This window comes from Xyrauchen texanus, chromosome 1 (assembly GCF_025860055.1).
Source record: "Xyrauchen texanus isolate HMW12.3.18 chromosome 1, RBS_HiC_50CHRs, whole genome shotgun sequence".
Taxonomy (NCBI): Eukaryota; Metazoa; Chordata; class Actinopteri; order Cypriniformes; family Catostomidae; genus Xyrauchen; species Xyrauchen texanus.
Genome location: NC_068276.1, coordinates 63,683,135 through 63,689,134, shown reverse-complemented (window position 1 = coordinate 63,689,134; position 6,000 = coordinate 63,683,135). Strand labels below are relative to the sequence as shown.

At 46.2% G+C, this 6,000-nt stretch overlaps 1 protein-coding gene across 1 annotated transcript in view; it reads right to left on the bottom strand.

Annotated features, from left to right (window-relative positions):
- LOC127645778 (basement membrane-specific heparan sulfate proteoglycan core protein-like) overlaps positions 1–6,000 on the bottom strand; it is a 458,523-nt gene that overhangs the window by 35,323 nt on the left and 417,200 nt on the right. The window lies entirely within an intron of this gene.

Genomic DNA, 6,000 nt, shown 5'->3' with positions numbered 1-6,000 from the left:
ACCCTCTGGGGTCTGAGGGTGTTTTGGGCCCTGGAGAAGTTTTGACATGCCTTGACATTTGTGCTTTTTTCAGTTGCTTAAAAACATATTAATGGCTAAAGTCTGATAACACTGTATTCAGCACAAACTGGGCTACAATAATATGTGAGCAACATGTATGTACAGGTTTGTATTTTTGAGAAAATAATGTTTATGCATGGTTTTTGAAAAAACGAAAATTTTAAGTCACTGAAATAAGGCCATATAACACATACTAAACATACATTTGACTTTTGAGAACTGGATCTTGTAGCCTAGAGTTTTGCTACAAAATGATGTGAAAATCATCCTGATCACTCATTCATACAAAACAATATAGTCATTTAACTTTTGTGTGACAATTTTAGAGCTGAATGGTAATATGCAAGGAGGCGTGAACGATCATGAATATTGATGAGATTCACACCTGAGGACACAAAGACCACTACTCTGGGCCTATCAATGAGGAATGTGACAGAGAGAGAAGTAATGTGAGGAGACTTAATGATCAAAATCAAGTTTTAAGTTAAAAGAAGTAATCTGACTATATATTTTCTTTACATAAAGACTTTACTTAATTTTAGACCTACACTACCATTAAAAGAAGTCTCTTCTGCTCACCAAGACTGCATTTATTTGATCCAAAATACATATTGGATTCCAAGATGGCGGCGCGGTAGCACGCAGCGGCCACTCCGGATCCACAATGGTGCTATTTTTGTTAAAAAAGCCCGACTTTTGCAACACATGGACATCGGAGCAACCGGTGTTCGTGTCTACCATCGCCAGACACTACTGAAATATAAGACTCATGCAAAAACCAAGCTGCATGATGACCTGCAGGAGGCGCTACGCGTACTCGGCTTGCTGCGGAGACCAGGCCTCCAGCCCTCGGCGTCGCCTGATGCCGGTGGCCGGGGGAGAGGACGTCGTAAGCGGTGTGCGAGAAAGCGGAAGTGCGGAAAGAGGGCGGGGGTCCATGCTAGGCTAAAAACAAACCCTAGCTGGCCGACTCTCCCGTCTATCCTGCTCTCAAATGTTTGCTCCCTGGACAATAAACTGGACTATATCCGACTCCAGCAGGCTACGCAGCGTGAGTTTAGAGACTGCTGCGTCTTTGTTTTCACGGAGACGTGGCTCAGCGACAGAGTTCCGGATACCGCCATTCAGCTAGACGGGCTCGCCTCGTTTCGTGCCGACAGAAATACAGCTCTCTGCGGTAAGACTCGCGGTGGTGGCTTGTGTGTTTACATCAACACGGAATGGTGCAAGAACTCTATGCTAGTCTCTAGTTACTGTTCATCGCTGTTGGAGCTTGTGACTGTTAGATGCAGACCTTTTATCTACCACGGGAATTCACCACTGTTTGCATAACCGAGTTTACATTCCCCAGCGCTAACGCTAAGGAAGCGCTCTGTGAACTGTATGGGGCTATGAGCGAACTGCAGAACGCTCACCCCGACGGACTGTTTATTGTCGCCGGAGATTTCAACCATGCAAATCTCAAGACAGTGCTCCCTAAATTTCATCTGTATGTGGACTTTGCAACGAGAGGGGCGAATGCGCTTGATCTTGTTTACACAAACATCCCAGGCGCGTACCGGGCGGAGCCCCGCCCCCACCTCGGCTACTCAGACCACATCTCTGTTATGTTAATTCCAGCATACAGACCGCTCGTCAGACGCACAAAACCGCTTCAGAAGCAGGTGAAAACCTGGCCAGCAGGAGCCATCTCTGCTCTTCAGGACTGTTTTGAGTGTACTGACTGGCACATGTTCAGGGAGGCTGCAACATATGGTGATTCTACCAACTTGGAGGAATACACAGCATCAGTGACCAGCTACATCAGCAAGTGCATTGATGATGTCACTTTCTCCAAGACCATCACCACACGCTCCAACCAGAAGCCGTGGATGACTGCGGAGGTGCGCACGCTGCTGAGGTCCCGAGACTCCGCCTTCAGAGCAGGCGATAAGGCAGCCCTAAGAACAGCTAGGGCCAAACTGTCACGGGCAATCAGAGAGGCAAAGCGCGCACACGCCCAGAGAATCCACAGTCACTTCCAGGACAGCGGTGACACGCGGCGCATGTGGCAGGGCATCCAGGCCATCACCAACTACAGGACAACATCAGTTGCCTGTGACAAAGATGCCTCCCTTCCAGATGCGCTGAACGACTTCTACGCTCGGTTTGAAGTGCAGAACGACGTAATGGCGAGGAAGTCCACCCCTCCTCCCAACGACCAGGTGCTCTGTCTTACAACGGCAGATGTGAGGAAAACTCTACGTAGAGTCAACCCACGGAAGGCTGCTGGACCAGACAACATTCCTGGCAGAGTGCTCAGAGGATGTGCAGACCAGCTAGCAGATGTTCTTACCGACATATTCAACATCTCTCTGAGCAGCGCCGTCGTTCCAACGTGCTTCAAGGCCACCACCATCATCCCCATGCCAAAGAAGTCTTCAGTGTCCTGCCTCAACGACTACCGTCCAGTCGCACTTACACCCATCATCATGAAGTGCTTCGAGAGGCTCGTCATGAGGCAGATTAAGACCCAGCTGCCCCCCTCACTAGACCCACTGCAGTTTGCGTATCGTTCAAACCGTTCAACGGACGATGCCATCACCACAACCCTCCATCTGGCCCTCACCCACCTAGACAATAAGGACTCATACATTCGAATGCTGTTCATAGATTTCAGCTCAGCATTCAACACAATCATTCCCCAGCACCTGATTGGAAAGCTGAACCTGCTGGGCCTGGACACCTCCCTCTGCAACTGGATCCTGGACTTCCTGACTGAGAGACCTCAGTCAGTCCGGATCGGGAACAGCATCTCCACCACCACCACACTGAGCACTGGGGCCCCCAGGGCTGTGTGCTCAGTCCACTGCTGTTCACTCTGCTGACTCACGACTGTGCAGCAATGCACAGCTCGAATCACATCATCAAGTTCGCCGATGACACGACCGTGGTGGGTCTCATCAGCAAGAACAACGAGTCAGCATACAGAGAGGAGGTGCAGCTGCTGACGAACTGGTGTAGAGCCAACAACCTGTCCCTGAATGTCGACAAAACAAAAGAGATGGTTGTTGACTTTAGGAGAGACACAAGGTGAACACACTCCGCTGAACATCGACGGCTCCTCTGTGGAGATCGTCAAAAGCACCAAATTCCTTGGTGTTCACCTGGCGGAGAACCTCACCTGGTCCCTCAACACCAGCTCTATCACCAAGAAAGCCCAGCAGCGTCTCTACTTTCTTCTAAGGCTGAGGAAAGCACATCTCCCAACCCCCATCCTCACTACATTCTATAGAGGGACTATTGAGAGCATCCTGAGCAGCTGCATCACTGCCTGGTTTGGGACTTGCACCGTTTCGGACCGCAAAGCCCTGCAGAGGATAGTGAGGACAGCTGAGAAGATCATTGGGGTCTCTCTTCCCTCCATCAAAGACATTTACAAAAAACACTGTATCCGCAAAGCAACCAGCATTGTGGACGACCCCACACACCCCTCACACAAACTCTTTACCCTCCTCCCGTCTGGCAAAGGTACCAAAGCATTCGGGCCCTCACGGCCAGACTGTGTAACAGCTTCTTCCACCAAGCCATCAGACTCCTCAATACTCAGAGACTGGTTTGACACACACGTGTCCTGAGTTGCACTTTAATTACTGTCACTTTATAACTGTCTGCTACCTCAATAACTGCTATGTGCATAGAACATTATCTCATAGTATGTTATGTTTACATTTTTAGAAACTGTCATCTTTTTGCACTACTGAGTACTGGTCGGCGCTGCACTGTCTATTGTCCTGTTCATTGTCAGTAATTTGTTGTACTGTCCTGTACTTTTTGCACATGTTTGCACGTGCACTTTATATAGGTATATATAGGTAGTTTATATAGGTATTTTATTTCGTTGTGTAGTCTCATGTGGTCCTATGTTGGTCCTTTGTTGTTTTTATGTAGCACCATGGTCCTGGAGGAACGTTGTCTCGTTTTGCTGTGTACTGTACTAACTGTATATGGTAAACGACAATAAAAACCACTTGACTTGACTTGACATATGATAATATGCTGATTTTCTAATATGGGCATATTTAAAGTGCATTTTAACCTGAACAGATATTTGCAAGCACAAGCTTTGTTGATGATAACGAGTCAGCATAAACACATTAAAATATAATCTAACATTCATATTATTTTTATATCATATTACATATCATATTTATATCATACAGCATACAATGTAAATAACAACATTTACATGTAACTAATACTTGCCTATTAGGACATGTCAATACTTTGAATGTCAAATGTCAAACTTTGAATCCTGTCTGGAAACAGTCCCACCAGTAAAATATGTACATGTTTATATAAAATAGCATGTCAGCTAATGAAAACTAAATGACTTGAAATTGTATCCTCTGCTGGAACAAATCTCTCTTCAAAATACAAATGTCCACCTCTTCGTCTGAGAAAAATGTTAACTCTTCCTTAATAGCCAAGAGTTTGATCGCCTGTGTATCGTTACAAGCATGCAGAAAAGTTTAGTTGTGTTTGTTTACATCAAATCTCGCAGTCGGGGGCGTGTACTTTTCCCTTGATCGCCTCAGCACATTAGCGTATGAATGGCGCGCTCTGCTGGTGGGTGGGATCACATTACAGATAATGAGATGGACCGGTAAAAACTGTACATCGCTTTGTTTCAAACAGATTGCATTGCAGGAGAATATTTGTTTTAAATTTGAATTGTTTTATTTAAAAGTAGACATTTTAAGCTTTCTTTAGACATATGTTTCATGTTTGTGTGAGAAGAATTCGTGGAGTTTAAGTTAATTTTAGTGACGTGTTTCTGAAATATGATCGTGAACACAGAGACTGCTGAAAGCTTACCCTTTTTATTTTATTTATTTAAAAAAACCACAAGGTTTTGATGTTAATATGAGTGTACACAAAAAAAGAAGACCCTCTATAGTTTATAATCATGTATTGATTGTATTTATATGACCATAAATGACGGAGTATTTTAAGTCTATGTTACTGCTATGTGAAAAAAAAACAGCAAAACGCGCCGGCGCGTTTGCCGACCCCAGAGGGTTAAATGGTACGGTTGGCAACCCTAGTTGTCATGGTTTGTTGTTCACTGTTTGCTCCCATTTCCAATTAATTGGATTAAATATTGATTATACCCCATTATAATTGTGTGTAGTTGCTGTATTTATGAGTCTGTCTGTGATGTTTGTCTTTTATGTGCCCTCATGTGGAAGAACGTCTAGGTTACGGATCTAAACTCTGTTACCTGATGGAGGGAACGAGACGTTGTGTCGGAGAAGCGACACTAGGGGTCTCTCTTGAGTGCCAAATATGCCTCTGATCTATGAAAAAAGGCCAATGAGAACTTGGCAGATAGTATTTGCATTCCCCACCCCCGGACATACGGGTATAAAGGCTTTTTCTGAGGAGCCGGAAATGGTCCGGCCACAACAGTGGCTCGGCTCAGCGACGTGGCCTGGAGGACACAATGTCTCGTTCCCTCCATCAGGTAACAGGTTACATCCATAACCTAGACGTTCTCCGTCTCTCGCTCTCTCGACGTTGTGTCGGAGAAGCGACACTTGGGGTCCAGTTTAAATCATGCCATGCGCTGAGCCGTGTATGTGTTCTGCTGACACAGGAGCGGGCAGGTATTTACCTGCACAGGCGACCAGCTGTGTCAGACTTCCCCAATGCCCCAAAAAAGTCATCAGAATCCTTCTGGTTACCCTAGACAGGGGAACAAGGCGACACTTGCCAACCTGGGAACAGGCTGAGCCAGGCTGGGCCTCTTTTCTCTCTATGTTTCTCGCATAGAGCAATAAACGGCCGGGGCCCTTACATGCATCAAGGGAAGGGGGTCTTTCCCAGTTTCCTATTCTTTCAGGGGGAAAAGACCCTGCGGAGACCACACTTGCCCGGAAGGGGAGGTAAGAGTGGTGA